This window comes from Sphaeramia orbicularis, chromosome 11 (assembly GCF_902148855.1).
Source record: "Sphaeramia orbicularis chromosome 11, fSphaOr1.1, whole genome shotgun sequence".
NCBI lineage: Eukaryota > Metazoa > Chordata > Actinopteri > Kurtiformes > Apogonidae > Sphaeramia > Sphaeramia orbicularis.
Window position 1 is genome coordinate 20,401,810 of NC_043967.1, and position 18,221 is coordinate 20,420,030.

An 18,221-nucleotide genomic window follows, 5' to 3' on the forward strand; every position below is an offset into this window, starting at 1 on the left:
AAAAACCCTCTTGACAAAGCTTTCTAACTTTGCTAACATTTGATTTAAATCACTTGTTTGTCACTGTTACCACAGGGGGACCTACAGGTTTATAGCATTGCTGCTGCTGGGAGTGGTTGCTAGGCTAATGAGTTTATTTCAGTCTGAAATTATATTTTACCATCCGTCTACTTTTAAGTGTTCAGATTTGGTCAACACTTGCTAGTTTGTATAACAGGCTGTTTTGCTGCCGTTGAAGAATAATAATAAAGAAGAACTGTCAATATGTCGACTGTGGTACCATGGTTATATTAGTTTTGGATTTTTTATTGCAATTTAGTTGTATTTAGTTTGAGGATAAAGCAGGTTCAGAAGATAAATGAATTAATATTATAAGAGGTGGCCAGCTAATTTAAAGGAGGATCATGGAAACCTAAATGTGCTCTATTGGATTCATTCAGTGGTTGAGAGAAAAGATATTTTATTTTTGCCAAATAACACTTAAAATACATTTTAGACACTCATACAGCAGCAGGGTGTTATTGACATTAGCTAACTCTCTTCTAAGCTATTGACAGCCTCAGTTGCTTACATCCATGACATTATCTTGACACAGATCGCACCCACACATTTGATTAAAAACAGTACATGTATTTGCACAGATCTGCTCTTCAGTGTTTTAACATTTTAAGTGGGGGAGGCTTCTGGCGACAAAGCTAAACTGGGAAACTAAAAACCCTGTTATTCGAGGATGCTAGGATTAGAAGATCAACCATTTCCTAATCCCAGCCTCTGTCCCATGATAACTCACACAGAAAGTGCCAGAAACACATGCTTTCATTTTGGAACAGCTCAATATTATATCTAAAAGTGATAACTGACTTTGGGAGCATCGTGTCTAAGTCTGAGACAGGAAAATAGACTGAATTTAGGCTTCATGTGGGAAAAGGCAGATTCACATAGCAAGGTTGATCCAAATAAGAGGTAAAAGGCTTCAGCTCACACTGGGGATCGAATCTGAACATCATTCTCTGCACTGGCAGGATGAAACCACCCATTTTCATTATTTATATATTTTAAGGTTGTTATTTTCTTAACAATTGTACGTTGTGCATGAGCACCTTAACACAGTGACACAGAATGCTGTTTTAATCATGTTTACATACACACTAGGGCTGGATAGTATGTCATAGTATCATATTAGAGTTTAATCATGTTTACATACACACTAGGGCTGGATAGTACGTCATAGTATCATCTTAGAGTTTCAGTAATGACTTGGACTGTCACAAGAGAGAAATTTACTGTCCGCTCCAATACAGATATTTTTCTAAAAGGGTATTTTCCCTGTCTGGTTAAACTAAAACTGTCCACATGACCTTCATTTTTACAAAATATCTCTAACTCTAACTAAAAAACAAAAACTGACAACAAACTGGTGCAGTCACTGCTAAACTTGAAACTGTGGACACTGCAGAAGACAAGATAATATCATGTCATGAATTTGAGCAGTAATGACAAGATAAGTTACAAACTGACTAGTATTAATTATGTATTAGTTCCGTTTTTTTAAGCAGATTCTTTATATAAAGGTATGTCTCCTCGGGCACGTGTCTATGTCGTAGACGTTGCAGTTTGGGTGATGTGGTTGTGTAGTGGTTAGCACTTTTGCTTCACAGCAAAAAGGTTCCCTTTCTCTCAGAATTTCTGCGTTGAGTCTGCAGTCGTTCTCTCTGCACTGACTTCCTCTCGGTGCTCCCTTTCCCCTGCCATTAAAAACAGACATACTTGGGTTAATTCTCCTGTCTGTGCCTCTGACGGTGCTGATGAAAGATCTGGAGTTGGTCCCTGGGGTCCGTCAATGGCAGCTCACTGCTACTAGTCTGTATGCTATGTGCAAATGCTAATGCTAATGCTGGGTTAACCTTAGCCTTTAAATGTTTATGTGTTGACCATAACCTACTGCAAGTCACACATTGATATATACCTGTATGACCTGTATTTGTGTGAACTGGGGTGTGACACTATAATTACCCCGCCCCCTGAAGGGGAGGCAAGGGGTATTGTTTTGGTTCAGTTTGTTTGTTTGTTTGTTTGTTAACACTCTAGCAGCAAAACTATTGCTTGAATTCTCACCAAACTGGGTTTATAGATTGCCAGTGACCCAGAATAGAACTGATTACATTTTGGGAAACGTAGGTCAAAGTTACAGTTTTCATTAATTTTTAAAATCTTTTTTTCCCCCATTAACTTATGATGGGCGAAATTTCAAATGTTTATAAAAACATCAATTTTGTTTCAATTTACTTCAAACTTGGTACATATATAGAGGCAATTGATATGTTGACATCAACACACGCATTGACATGATGACATCAGCTGGATAGATGCCAAAATAAGCTACAATACGTGCAAAAGACGCCTGGCACCACTTGTTTTCTAAGTTATTCATTCTTCAAATGGATACACAAATTAGAATTTTCAAGAATCGTCAATCTTGAAAGAGTTTTGAGAAATCCAAGTTTTAGGACCTAAAATGCTGGTTACGTGTGGATGAGAAGCTCAAATGTAGAGAAAAATCATCCTTTGTATAACATGTAGTAGTATGCACAGGGAATTAATTCTCTTACATCGAATAATGACTTTTCTTTTCTGTTTATTTTATTCTAAGTCCAACACTAGTGTCATTATACACCTATAGTACACCAAATGAAGAGCCATTTCGTAAGAATGACAGAGGAGACATACAAATAAAATTGCATTTCTGTTTGCTTTTTAAGTTTTGAAAAGAAATATGCACAGATTTAACAAACTAAATAAATAAATAAATAAATAAACAAACAAAGCCTATTCCTGAATTATACAAAGACATTACTGATAATGACAGACACAAATAGAAGCTGAAGCCTAGAGAAGAAAATGACACAATAAGATGACATCATTAGAAGAGTAACATATCAAACTGTTGCAGATGTTGTGGAATTATACAAATTTTGGCTCAAAACATTGCATGAAGGTGATTCATATAATTTGAGACAAGCATAATGAGAAGTGTAAGGGGTTATAAGGTACAGTTCAGTCATACCTTTACTGTTAGTGCACAGTCTGTAACATTTTTCCGATCAGTTTGTCAGCGGTTGTACGGACACCACACAGGGCTCAAAATTAACTTTTTGACCTAGGAGCACTGTGCTCCTAACCCTAAAAAGTTAGGAGCACAGGCTAAAATCTAGGCGCACCACTATTATATAAAAAATTTGGAGAACAAGCAAAACTCTTGGCCATACCAAGTAATATTCCTATATGTATTTAAGCAATGTTAACAACCTAGAATAAAGTATTTGAATAGAGTATGAAAGAAAAAGCTTACATTGACACAGGTGCAAAACAATTGTCAATGTGTGGTATATACTTTAGTTGGTTCTTGGAGAAGAAAGACGAATCACACCATTATTTGCAACAACCAACTTTTTTATTTCATGGTCTAAAGGCCCTTAGGGGCCGTTTACACGGCGTCGGCTTCAGTCGACTCCGGGAAGATTTCATGGCGGATTAGCCTTCTGTTAACATGGAAACGGTGCCTAGAGTGCCTGAATCCGGAAACTTTTGATACCAGGGTCCAGGGTGGAACGTTATCGATACGCTCCGCATTCCGGCTCCGTGTTAACGCGAGTCGGAGCGTTCCGGGGTAAAATATGACGTCACCGTATGCGTGCGCAGCCAAGAACCGCCATTTAACCCACTCTGGGCCAGTTGGTGGCGGTAATGCGCCTCCAAGCTGGTTTGCCAGCCTCTATGACACAATAAAGCTGCAGAAAAAGAAGGAACAACCACAACAACAATGGCCGGTTTCAGAACAACATACGTGCTGCTAACTGTGCTCAGCTCGTCTGTCCAGACAAAGAAGTCCTGCGTCTTTGTACGACCACTCGCCATTGTTGTTTGTAAATAGTGTTGTCCGCCTCCTCCTCTTCTTCTTCTCCTCATTTAAAGGCTGTCTAAACCGGAAATTGTTTGTGCGCAGGCGCCTGTTTTACCACCACTGTTTCACTACAGCTCTACATCGCCAGCTACTGGTCTGGCATGGCCACTACAGCGTATTCATCCGTCCTCGCGGACTCATGTTAACGCAGATCGTTATCATAGCGGCGGCGTCTTAACGCGGAATGATTTTATAACGCAAAGGAGAAATCTTTGCGGAGTGTTGCCGTGTAAACGTACCCTTAGTCACTGTGGTCTACACCACGCCTGAAGTCAAGTCTCCTTGACCTGGTGCCCCTTAGTCACTGTGGTCTACACCACGCCTGAAGTCAGGAGATTGTTTCAAACGTCGGTGGAGTTATTTGATCCCTTTGTTTATGCCGCCTGCGCACGCGAGGGGGCGGGGACTAGATTTTCCGCTTCAGTCAGCGGGGCGTGGAGCTTGTTTATTTTCAGCTGACGAGTTACTTCTGCAGCCATTATTCTAGGCGCACGTATTAATTTTCGCTCATTTTTTTATTGGCGCACCGTGCGATCGTAATCTCAAAAACAGTCGCACTACCGAAATTCTCAGGCGCATGCGACCGTAATTCAGTCGCAGTCACGAGCCCTGTGCCACATCACACTTTGTTTCTTCATCACGTGATAGACTCGTCTTTATGTGTAGTTTGGCTAAAGATTGAAGTGGGGAGGATGTGTAAAAAAAAGGATGTTGGTTCGCTGCCTGTTAAACCACATTTTTTTTCTCATTTTCTGTTTCCACGAGTACAGAATCGTAGACTTGTAGGTGTGCAGGCTTTGGACTTTTTTAGAGGCTTTTTTTGGTGTTATTCTCATTATAAAACAATGGGAAATGAATAGCCTTTTTCAAGTTTCTTCCTTGACAATACACAAAACATTCTAACAAAGATGCATGAACAGACATTATTATTACATTACATTATTACATTGGAATAATGTAATAAACAGGCAAATTACTGCAAGGTATGACCTGACATATACAACAATAATATAAATGTTCTTGTGATGAGTTAATTTCTTTATGTATCTGTGTGGAGATGGCTTTGTTGTGGTGATGCTCCTCTGATCCTTCAGCGTTTTCTTTCTTTCTTTTTTTGAGTTCTTCATGAGCAATTGAAGTAATGGGGGTACATAATTAAAGTAAGTCCCATGATGTTATAAAGCAGAACTGTATTTTACCGAACAGCCATTAAAATAACTGTCACCTAAAGTATGTTCTGCTTTATTGGGTAAATCTGTTCAACTACACATTGACACAAATATATAATAGGCTAACACATAGGAGCAATATTTAGACATGTAGACATGGTCAAGGTGATCTACTGAAGAAAGGTGATTTAAGTGACTTGGCTGCTGGTGTGAGTATTTTAGAAACTGTTGGTGTACTGGGATTTTCACACACAACTCTCTATGGTATATAGAGAATGTTCCACAAAATATAAAATGAACAGTGTACAGCAGTTCTCAGGTTGAAAATACTTACCTTTTTGATGCCTGAGGTCAGAGGAGAATGACCAAACTGGATTGAGCTCATAGAGAGGTAATGGCTCAAATAACTAGAGCAGAAGAGCATCCTGATGTGCAATATGTCGAATCTTGAAGCAGATGGAGCACCACATACTAGGGTTGGGAATTTCAGTTGTAAGGCCGATACGATCTTCGCATCTCGATACAGCATCTGTGATCCGATATATTAAAGATATGTGTGTGGCACCTCGTGATGTGATATGATACAATTCACATCCAAATCCTGATACACAGCGATTAACCCTTTCATGCATGAATTATGAGAACCTTAAGATTTTTTTCCTGAGTGTTTTTATTCCTCTTTAGGCATTAAAAAAATAGTGCAATTGGGAAAAAAAATGTATGAACTTCTTTTTCATGGAGTTGCAAAAATGTCCACTCAGCTGGACACCATGCATTTAATTTTTGAAGCAAAGAAACATGTATTTACTGATATACTGTGTGAAAACTATGTAATAAAAACATGTTTAATGCTGCTAATCCAATGTTTTGTCACATTTTAACATACTCTAATACTAGTTATTACTTCATGGAGATAATATGAAAAAAAAAAAAACACCTTTTTGTTAAAAAAAAAACAACCCAACAAACTGTTAATTACAGTCTAATAATGATATCGAGCAATTTTTTTACACTTAAACATATCACTGCAGATTAGGTGTATAAAGAACAGCAAATTTACAATAACGGTATCAATTGCAGTGTGTGGGATGATGTATAAGTGTCCACTGTGTTGGCTGATATGGAACTAAAATAACAAAACCCATGAATATATAAGAGAACAGCTGCAGAATAGCTGTCCACTGTAGTGACCTCTATGCATGAAAGGGTTAAGCACATTCTGATTCAACACATTCATTCTGGTAAAAAAAAAATATGCAGTGCAATTCAATGAGCTTGATTATTTATTTATCAAATAAAACTGTGACTTTTTACAAAGTGGCTTTTGTGCAATTTCAGAACACGTGCTTCACATACAGTCACATGAAAAAGTTAGGACTTTGTTTCCAAAGTCGTTTCACTACATGTTTCCAACGCTCAACTTCTTGTTCCCTCGCCCAGTCCATTTGTAATGTAGGTAATACAGAAAAAGGTTCTGTCACTTTAAGAGACATCTGCGCAAGGTATTCTGGGATGTGCTGTTAGACTGGTATATCACTGTTTAAGGAAGTATCTCCAGTATGTACAGCAGTATTCAATGCAGTTGATATAGTAAAAAGTACATGTTAAGAAACCACACGTCGTCACCTCCCTTCTAAATTTGTTAGATTCAGATACAGACGTTACCGTATTCATCCACGGCGCTCGTGCCACAGTGCATCCACTGAGCTCATACTGTCGTGTACAGTGTACACATCTGCAAATCTAGGTGGTCTTGGTCTGCTTTGAATCAGAGTTTGCATGTTTGCATTCACACCTAAAAGAAAAGTCTGGACTTTCTGGTGAAACAAACTCTGGTCCGTTTTAAATGAACCAAATGAAGTAGGTGTGAGTACACCCTAAATGTACATAATAAAAGTGGGTGAATATTATTAGATGTGTCATATCATATGACGATGTGGCCACAGTGTATTGATACAAGAGAACAGAAGGCCAAGCAAAGGTTTAACAGACTAGCCATCATCTGCAAATGAATGAATCAGTTCACTCTGGAGAGAATATGTAAATTAGTATCACATACAAATAGGACTTGATTGTGTTGTACTGTTTTGGATAGACAGAGTTATTAAAACAATTATTCCCTTTCAGATAGAAGTGCGGTGTAAAATTTCCCTGCTGAGTTGCAAATGCACATGCATGCGAATATGTGCACATTTGTTTTTGTGGACAAGTGTGTTAAAAAGTGCAACAAACAGCCACCGACAAAGCACAGAGGGAGGAAAACCATTCCCATTAGAGCACCCATTAAGTCTGATTGCAAGTGATTATGGTTTGTCGGCAAGAGATGACCAGCCCTGCGACTCAATTAATGACAAAAACAAATGCTTTCCGTTCTTGCTCTCATGATAATCAAACTGCCTCCTGTTTTTTTGTTTACATTTTTTCCCCTTTCCCTTCATGTCTCAATGTGAACTTTAACATGACTTTCAATGATTTTTGGCGAAACACCAGAGTTTGAGTCAAATTGAGCATTCATGTCTGCGTCACTGCACATGTTGTTTTGTCACTGCTCTTTTATTTATGGCTGTTTTCCTCTCAAAATGCTCTGCTACGCTTCAGGGACTGATATAAAAAAAAGAGATATATTGACTCTTTGGAGGACTGTTTGTCCAAAAGGGAAAAAGAAATGTATACTGGGATTTCTCCACCCTTACTGCAAGGGAGAAGTATTTATGGTCATGACCACATGTGGCAAACACCAGAGGTTGAAACATGTTTTAAAGCTGCTGTGGGAGTCACTTTTGTTGAGCGTAGTGTTACATATAGGGTACTGAGGCAGGATGTAGTGTTTGTTATACATCCTGCTGCACACACACTAAGCACAAAGGTGTTAAAGCTTCCACTCCTGTGTTTAGCTGTGATGGTATGTTTCCTTTAAGTGTGCCTTGTTAATTTTTTAAAGAGGTGTTAAAAACAAAACATAGACAGTGAGTGTTTTTAATATCTTTGCCCTCACTGAGTGAAATGCTTTGCAATTTTAATACCCACCTACTGCTTGGGTTAATGTTTCATGCTGTGGCAATGTGTCTGCAGTTGTTTCTGGCCTTCCTGGGGACCTGTTGTTTTTCGTATCTCGTCTGAGATTTTCAACTTGTTCATTAATTTAACCGGTTCTACATATGTGTGTGGTTTTTTTCTAGGTGTTTCTCTCAGGGAGCTCAGCAGCTCCTCAGTGCTGCCCGGAGTCAGACTTCACCACTTCCTCTGGTAAGACCCTTACATTGCTCAATTCCACACAGTTGTACAGCTTCCAGAATGCCAATATACGATGTCTGGATACTAGACCTCCCTGTCGTGGCCAAGATGCACACACACATGCACATAATCGGAGTATCAGTGTCTGTGGTGATCCCATGTAATGAAGCTGAAGTCTTGGGGATATTTCAGGATAAATCATTATGTGTCAGACTGGTGATGCATCTATCTTCTGTTTCATGTTTTTGGTTTTTAAAGCTGCAGGCTCTTTGTAAATGTACTGTATGCTAATGTCAGGAAATGCTCCACCTATTTGTTTTCGATAGCTGTTGGAAACCACAAAGGGTTATGCTTTGTGTTACTGCAATACACACAGGTCTCATATGCAGTGCTGATATGCCAAACTGTCAACAGCAGGGGGAGGTCACGTAACAGAACACACTTAGGTCTACGAAAACCACCAGTGAATTGACGCTATGTATCTACAGTCTCTAATAGAAAGTCATTGCTGGTTATTTTGACAGTTGGTCAAAACACCACTGTGTCTTAAAATCTTCACGTGCTGTGTCAGCCGATAGTTTACATTATAGCTCTGTTAGCTTAGCTCTGTTTTTAAGACAGAATACAGCCACACTAAAACCACAAATCACGTCTGTTTCCCATATGGTTTGTGGTATCAATAGGAGCACTAATAACCTGTTTGGAATCATCCAAATAAGATCAGAACTGTCACAGTTTAGTCTGAACCCCGGATCAACAAACAGCAAAATTAGCAAAGATAACTAGATGCACTCGGAGAGCGCAGACCTCCGCCAAGGCAGATCAGTGCCCTGGATTTGGATGAAAATTTCAGGAAATGTTGATACTGGCACAAGGAACAAATGATTAAATTTAGGTGGTGATCAGGGGTGGGGGGCACTGATCTGCCTTGGCGGAGGTCTGCACTGTCTTTTTTAGAAAAGCACTCGTAGAGCACAGACCTTCACCAAGGCAGATCAGTGGCCCCCCCACCCCCGATCACCACCTAAATTTAATCATTTGTTCCTTGTGCCAGTATCAACATTTCCTGAAATTTTCATCCAAATCCGTCCATAACTTTTTGAGTTATCTTGCACACAGACAAACAGACAAACCAACTCCGACAAAAACATAACCTCCTTGGCAGAGGTAATAACATCATATAAATATATAAGTAGCTGGGATAGGGATAGCCTCCAAGTGACCCCCATGACCCTAGTGAGGATAAAGCAGGTTCAGAAAATGAATGTACAACATTATACACTTTATACCTTCATAAGCCTCATAATCAAACTGTGATTTCAGTATCACACTCCATTCTTTTAATTCAGAGCTGTGTCCAGTGGTGAAAACAACAGTGTTTCTAGCTTCACTGCCTTAGAAAACTGGCACACTTCCACACTGACCGAACCATTTTAACCTTGTTTTATCGTTCCTTTATTGAGTCTGTTTTATCTTTTTGCCTGGTGGCATGGTTCAGTCAGACCTCAGCTGCAGAGAGAAGCTCACTGAATCAAATAGTCAGATGGTCCAGTTGCCTGATTGGTGAGTCCCAGTCTTGTCCCGCCTCCCTGTACACTAAACAGGTACAGAGAATGGCTTCATCAGTTCTTAATAATGACTCCCATCCTTTACGAGGTGAATTTCAGCTCCTTTCCTCTGGACGGAGGTTTTTAGTCCCAAGGTGCAGGACACAGCGTTATAAAAACAGCTTTGTTCCTGTCGCCGTCACTGAGCTCAATAAGAAATAATGACATTGCACTTTATTTACTTATTTATTCTATTTCTTTGCTGTATTTATTATTATTGTGACTTCTAATTTTTTAATTTTATGTTCTTATCCTGGTTTTTATCCCAGACTGTTTTTTTTCTTCTGTGGGTTTTTTATTGTGTTTTATTGCATCTTGCTTTTAATTATTTGATCTTATTTATTTATTTTATTCTTTTACTTATCCATGCTGCTATACTGATGAATGGTGGAACACTGAGCACTTTTTGTCCTGTCTTTTTGTCCTGTCTGGAAGCTCGATCAAGTACCCGCCTAACAGGTTCAATGTATGTCTTGCTGTAATGCCAAAAGCAATCACGTCATCTGCAAAACAAATCTACCCACGGGTACAAATAAAGTAACCTTGAACCTTTCTATCACTAAAATTTGTTACTTAGTGCTTCTTATCCTATTTTGTCACTTTCTGAGGCTTTGGTGGACTTAGTTTTACGCACAATAAGAGACCGGCAGAGTGACTCACTACTCCCTCTAGTGGTCATATAAATCCCCTGGTCCATCTGTGTGACTATATTCAGTTTATATACTGCTATATCTGGAAGTAGAAGTATTACATACAGTCTCTTTAACAAATGCTAGAATCCCTCTCCCCATGGACAGACTATAGCAGTTAATTTGGATGTGACAAATAGCTTCCCATACCTCAGATTGACCGGTTGACCCAGTCTCTCGGTCTGGGCCTATTAACTGCAGTTCTGTCTGCACTGAACTATTATAGGATACACACAGTGGCAGAATGATGGCCTATTCAGCCTTCTAGATACAGCTCTGGTGCTCTGTGCAGACTGAAGCAGACCGATGCTATCCTCAGCCGTGGCATCTTTCCTGGCAGTGATAATGGATGTAATTTTATAATCTCTGTATACCAAGGGACCAGATGATCAGGATAGTCAGAAAGGATTATTAACCCAGACCGTGAGTTTGAAATTTCAGGTCAGTCGGCCAGAATTTCCTTTAAAATAATAAGGCGTCATCCCTGATGCTGCCATGGTTACGCTATGCAATGTGTGTAGTAATATACACATGCTACATGTCCACATTACCAGAAGAACATCAGCTAAAAGCTCAACAAAACTAACTTTCAGAAAATAGAACACATTCAGAACAACAAGCACTTAAATGGGCAAATATCTAAAACAAGCTAACAGTCCAAGATCAGCGTATGTCATGAATAATTTCATAAAACAAAAGACCAATGCAACACACTTTGTATCAGTAAGATAACACTAAGCAGATTCAATAATACAAGTATTATTTTTCTCCTACTAAAACTCACCGAATGAGCCAAAGAAGTGCAAAAATAAGACTTGAATTATAAAAAAAATAATTATGAATTTTGTCTTACCTTTATTGTTTTCTGATCATAACTCATATTTATATGACTAAAGCTACTCTATTGTTTTGAGTTGCATCAGTGTTTTTTAACCTTGGGGTCTCCCGCAATTCAAATGGGGTCACCTGAAATGTCTAGTAATCGATAAAAATAAAAAATTACTAATAATAAATATATGGTGAGTTGAGAGAGACAATTCCAATACATGAAAGACATGACAAACTGTGAAGCTGAAACTGAAGCACTGTGGTACTGTTTATCTTTCAAATGTTCATTGTGGTCGGTTTCAGACGCTGCAGCTCTTTCATAATTCATAGTTTGAGTTATTGTTTGTTCAGTATTAATTGTCAGCCTTGTAAATCCAAGCTGGACTGACTGTACATATCCTGACCAAGGAAAATCAAATTCTCACTTTGTGCAGTAATCTACACCTGGCTTTTCTGCCTCCGTCCATAATAATATACATTATATAGACTAAATGTAGTCTAAAGTGAATGTTTATTTGCAACAAAGTATAGCAAACTATTACATGAACAAAAACAAATTAATTTTAGCCAAAAAAAAAATTTCTACACTTTGAATTTCTGGGGTCGCCAGAAATTTGTGATGTTTTAAATGGGGTCACGAGCCAAAAAAGGCTGGGAACCACCGAGTTACATTGGAATGATTACATCTTGAAACAAATGTCCCAGGGTTTAACAGGATAATTTCTAATATTAACTTAATCTTTGTGTAACTGTCATAAAAGTATGGAGCTAAATCTCATAACTTCAATAACACTCACTACATGAATTACCTCTGATTTGATATTACATACAGGTCTGATGAGAAAAGGTTACATTTCCAGGAAGAGCAAAAGAAAGATTAAATGACAGTTAAAATGGAAAGGGAAATGGAGGTTTCGATTTAAATGTAATCACTGAATAAAGCTGAAGTGAAAGTGAAAGCCCTAAAAAGAGTTCATCACTGAGAGCAACTGAATGGTGTGTAACCTGAAGTCTAGTCAGTGAAAGCATAAATATCATGTGTTGTACAAAAGCAAATGGTGAGAGGACTGTCAGCTAGTAATAAATTGTCAGTGCAAGAGGAAGACATGAAAGCAGTGAAACAGTAAAGGGGAGACCCCCATTATGCTCTCTCAGAATTGTGGTTTGTGTGATATCAACGCTGCCATGTGATACCAATATCATATTGCATTATAAAATTAATCTTGTGCCACTAATTTTACTGCTGCCCTGCACTGCTGAGCCCATTCAGACCTTGCCCATGGAATATTTCACTCAAGTCAGAGTAAATTAAAAAATATTCAGATAAGAAAAAGCAAAGCTAAATTTAATAAACCACAGAATGCGTTTTAAAATGTGACTGGCTTTAAAAAACAATGGACATGCTGTTGTCCAGACTGCATCCTAGGGCCGTCTCACTAACAGTTTGACTGTCACATGGGTGCACTAGAGCAGAATGTTAGCCATAAAAAGTACAAAATGCAAACACTTCATCTGTAGGGTGATTCTGTCGCTCACTGAGGGCTTTGAAAATGTTGCTGCACTCAGCACATGCTGTCACCTCAGCTGACATCAAAGCTCACTGTGACTGATTTAGCTCTGAAAGATGACACAAATTATGACATAGGGGGTTTGTCAATGCAATAAAAGCAGCTGCTTCAACTATCCCGCTGCAAAAACATGTGTAAGTCTATAAATTTTGTCACGACAAACCCGGGATTATAGGTATTGAAAGGGGGGAAATACTGCCTAGTGTATCCCATAAAGACCCAAACATCCACCACAGACCAAAACCATCTACTAAAATGTTTAATCAATACATGTAAATAATTAGTGTAAAATACAGTTTGTCATCTTTTCAGAATAGAATAGAATAGAATAGAATAGATCTTTATTGTCACTTTCACAGGAACAATGAAATGATCTTTGATCTTTTCATGGTCATCAAATATGACCCACTGACGTTCAGAGGCTCTATAGTTACCATGGAAACACCATCATCTTCTATAACATTGATTCACCAGCAAAAAACTGTCATTTATCACCAGTTTGATCAGTGACAGTGGATGGAGACACTTGGTTTATGTTCAGTTATTGATATCTTTGCCGAAAAAGTCACTTGTTCTTCAGTTTTTTGACATAATAATCCTCAACTTTAATCTGAGCTTTTATGAACATCTATATATAGTACATTAAATATTGGAAAATACCAGACTTTCACTGAAAAAATGCAAAATAGGGCGGATTATTTTATAATAAATGGTGACGAATCATTTAAGAAATGTTAAATATAGAGAAAAAGATCATTTGGGAACTACCACAAAAGTAGCACTCAGTCTTTATTTATTTAGTCCTTTATTTATTTTAGTTAACCCTTTACCGCGCAAGTGACTGTTTTTGGTCATTTACGTACACATTACAAGACAGTTCCAGTGAGGACAGTGAGTCAACAATCTCAGGTCCAATGTGGTCTACAGGGTCTGTAAGGTCCACCTCTGCATGAACAGTGAGTGTACCTGCTTTGTTCGGTACCATGAAGTAATGGTACTAATGTAAGGAATGATGTTCAAAGGGAGAATGTGGATGTGGACAGGGGTCTGGATCAGCACTTATGTTGGTCTAATGTTCTAAAATACATGGTCCTTTCACCTTACGTGTGTTTTTCTTTGATTTTTTTTTTTTTCTTTTTTTGTCACTTATGGGCAAGGAACCAAATATGGTAACTTCATTGACCGCGATTTTCTACATGACAATAAAAATATTAGAAAAATTTCACAAAAGTAATAACGTCTTGTGATGTCCTCTAATAACACACTAAGGTTGAAATTTAGAGTTTCAGAGTATTTCTTTTTTTCTTTTTTTTTTTTTCTTTTGCAGTTTTCAGTTATGTAAAACACACAAAACAAAAAACAAAACAAAACCAAAACAAAACGCAAAGGCTCAGATGTGTGTAACAACTAATTAATTAATTAACTAGCCAGTCCTTGTTCAAAGAAAGAAAGAGGGGCAGAGGTAGAGGACAGTCACTAGTATACAGATATACTCCTTAGTCCAAGTTTCACAGTATTTCTGAGTGTCTTATAAAGGGTTAAACATGACAGTTTATTAAACCTGAAGAGCAGTTTTAATAAACCTGTGTTTCTCAGTGGAGTTGTCATAATGAAAACAAAAAGGCCTCCATCTGGCTTCCATGAAACGGGAAATGTGTTAGAGGTAAAAAATTTAACGATGATGACGCCAACACCGTTCGCGGGTCTGCAGGTGATCGTCGGCCACAGCTGTCAGCCATTTGTCAAAAACACCACCGCTGTGTTCTCGCCGCCACCCGTGAAGGCAGTGCACGGATTATTGGTCGTTTTATTATCAGGATCCACTCAGCTCTCAGTCTCCAGTGAGGGATCATGCTCATGACTGTGTGCAGTGTAACAGAACCACTGTACCATTTCCAAAACACACCGGATAGCCCCTGTGTATCAGTAGGCCTTTTTGACATTGGCCTGTGTGTTTTTTCCCGGCAGCTAGAGAACTTCATGTAATACGAGCGGTGCACTGAAGAGCCTCCCAAAGTCATTCGGTTGATTCTTTTATCAGCTTTGAATTCTTTAATGAAAACACCATCTGCTGTCCTTTTCATGATACAAGTTGCCATGATGATGAACCTGGATCACGTTGCACGGTGTGATTCATTGTCGTAAATTAAGTATTAGAGAGCTCTGGGCTTAATGGTCGGCAGATCAAGATGAACTCTTATCTGAATGCCACCTCCAATAAGATGCATATTGGTCAAGGCTGTGGCTATTGTTTACTGGCTGTTATCAGTGTTGATTCATGATGCAGCCAGACATTGGGCACGGCGAGATTAGCACTGAAGACTGTTAACGACGGCTGACATTTAGCCTCAGATAAAGCCCCGATGCCCTTTGAGGAGTTTTCAAAACAACATACGGGTAACATTTTTTATTGCAGGTGAATGAATAATCTGCTGCTGCTGTTTTGCATGTTGCACCAGTCTTTGTTTATGCATGCTTTGTTTTGTGGATTTGCCAGATACAGATCACCTCAACCACTGCAGTTTAGTTAGAGAAGGGGTGTCATACTCATTCTGTAGGGCAGGGATGTCAAACTCATTTCATTATGTGGGCCACAGTCAGCCCAATTTAATCTGAAATAGGCTAGACCAATAAAATAATAGCATGATAGCCAATAAATAATGACAACTCCAAATTGTTTTAGTGCAAAAAAATAACATTCAGTTATGCCAAACTATCCAAACAAAAAGGATGTGAATAACCTGGAAAAAAAATGCAATTTGTTAAGAAATATAAGTACAATTTTATCAATATTATGCCTTGACTTATCATTTATACATATGCATTACTGATCAGATCTACAAAGGAACAAAACATTTAATAACAGGCAGAAAATTGTTAAAATTACACGTAATTTTCTTTAGACATTTCAGGTTGTTCATATTTGTTCAGGTTATTCACATTTTATTGTTAGAGGATAGTTTGTTGTAGGGCTGCTCGATTATAGAAAAAAAAAAAAATCACGATTATTTTGGCAATAATTGAAATCACGATTATTAAAAACGATTATTTGTTAACCTTAAAGTTGTTTATTTTTTTCTTGCAAAACAATGTAAAATATACTCTTTAAACATAAATAAAGCTTTTAACCACTAAAACAAAGTATGTTCACTTTTGTATGAAACAAAAAAATCTTTGAATGCAAATAAGTATACTGTAAATTCAAGTATGTTTCCTTTTGTAAATAAATAGTGCACTGTAATTAAACTGCTATAGACTTGCCATTGAACTGTAGCAATTTAAAAAAAAAAAAGCTCACGTAAAGTGCAAATTATAAATTCAAGTATGTTCAACGTAGTATGAAACAGTAAATTCAGTGGCGTGCCGTGAGGTTTCAGTTCAGGCCTTCGGTACACATCAGCCACCTACAATACATACGTTAGGGTTATACGGGTTAGGGTTACGTTAATACGGGAGTTGCAGCGTAAAGAGATTCGGAAACTGAAGATTGCATTGCGGACGAAGTTATAGACGCAGTTGTTTTTATGTGTTTTAGTTTTTCATGAGATTATGATAAAGGTGGCGGTGGTTAAACTTTAGATGGTTACAAAGGTTTCTTGTGTTAGCGGTCGGTGCGGACACAACTACGAAACACTTTTTGCATGTGATGTGTTTTTGCTCTTCGTCTTCTTCATCAAACCCAAAGTGATTCCATACAGTTGAATTTGACTTGCCTTTTTTGTTTACCAAGCACTTCTGCTGTGATTCTCCTGCCGTTTTTCCAGCTAGGTACAACTTTCCTCTTGGGGTGGACCTGCCGGCTAGCTGGCAGCAGTAGCTTAGAGGGGGGCGGGGCAGAGCAGCTCATGGTAGCTTGCGTGCGCGTGAATTAAAACGACTCAAAATTAATAATCGTTTTTTCTCGATTACATAATTTTTGTAATCGTTGCGTGTAATAATCGAAATCGTAATTGAATTTTGATTAATTGCACAGCCCTAGTTTGTTGATGTAAACATTTTCATCATTTAATGTTTTTTGCACTAAATCAAAGAGAAAAAAATGGTGTTGTCATTATTTATAGGTTATTATGATATTATTTTTGAGTTTGATGCCCTAACTTGCATTTTACAAATTCATCCCGCGGGCCAGATTGGAAACTTTGGTGGGCCAGTTTTGGCCCCTGGGCCGCATGTTTGAAACCTGTGCTATAGGGTGTATCAAAAAAAAATATATATTTTGAAAAATTACCCCTTCTTTCGGATTTGATAATTTTTGGAATTTACTTTTATGAACGTCAGTAGGTAGGGGATTGGTGGATATTTGTCCAAATTTACAGACGCAGGTTTTCATGCATGAGTGAGCAGGGGCAAATTGCGCAGTCCCTAACCCTAACCTTAACCCTAACTTGGCCTGTCCTCAGTGACATTTTCAGGCCTAAACAAGTTGAATTAACTTTGAAAGGCAGGAACAGCTGTCATGGGTAAAGAAATGAAATTGACATGGTGGCCAAAGTGTTAATGCTGTGACCTGGCAATTTTATGGAAAACAAGATGGATGCCCATTGTCCCCTCCCATGACCTTTGATTGAATTTAAACCCCACTGCTACTTTGTGCAAACCAGTTTTAATTTGGATTGCGCAATTTGCCCCTGCTCACTCATGCATGAAAACCTGGGTCTGTAAATTTGGACAAATATCCACCAATCCCCTACCTTCCAATGTCCATAAAAGAAAATTCCAAAAATTATCAAATGTGGAACTGGGGGTACTTTTTCAAAATCTATTTTTTTTTTTTTTTTTTTTTTTTTGATACACCCTGTAGTTCAGGGGCCACATTCAGCCCAATATGATCTGTAGTGGGCCAGAACAGTAAAATAATAACAATGAAAAAAGTCAAATCTCATTATGAAAATGTTTGCATCTACAAAATTTCCTTAAAAATCTGATTAATATGAACCTGAAATGTCTTTAGAAAAATAAGTGCAATTTTAACAGTATTATGTCCCAGTTTATCATTTACACATGTGCACCAATTACAGTGGATCTACAAATACACAAAACATTTAATAACAGGCAGAATATTGATAAACTTACACTTACTTCTGTCAGTCATATTTGTTCGGGTTATTCACATTTTTTGAAAGGATAGTTTATAAATGGGTCCAATCAAGTGAAAGTGAACATCA

At 38.1% G+C, this 18,221-nt stretch overlaps 1 protein-coding gene across 2 annotated transcripts in view; it reads left to right on the plus strand.

The window, feature by feature from the left end:
* thrb (thyroid hormone receptor beta) overlaps positions 1-18,221 on the plus strand; it is a 190,206-nt gene that overhangs the window by 95,456 nt on the left and 76,529 nt on the right. For both annotated transcript variants that reach the window (XM_030148144.1, XM_030148145.1), the window contains exon 2: positions 8,310-8,376. The gene's annotated coding sequence lies outside the window, so the exon portion shown is untranslated. The remainder of the gene's footprint in view (positions 1-8,309; positions 8,377-18,221) is intronic.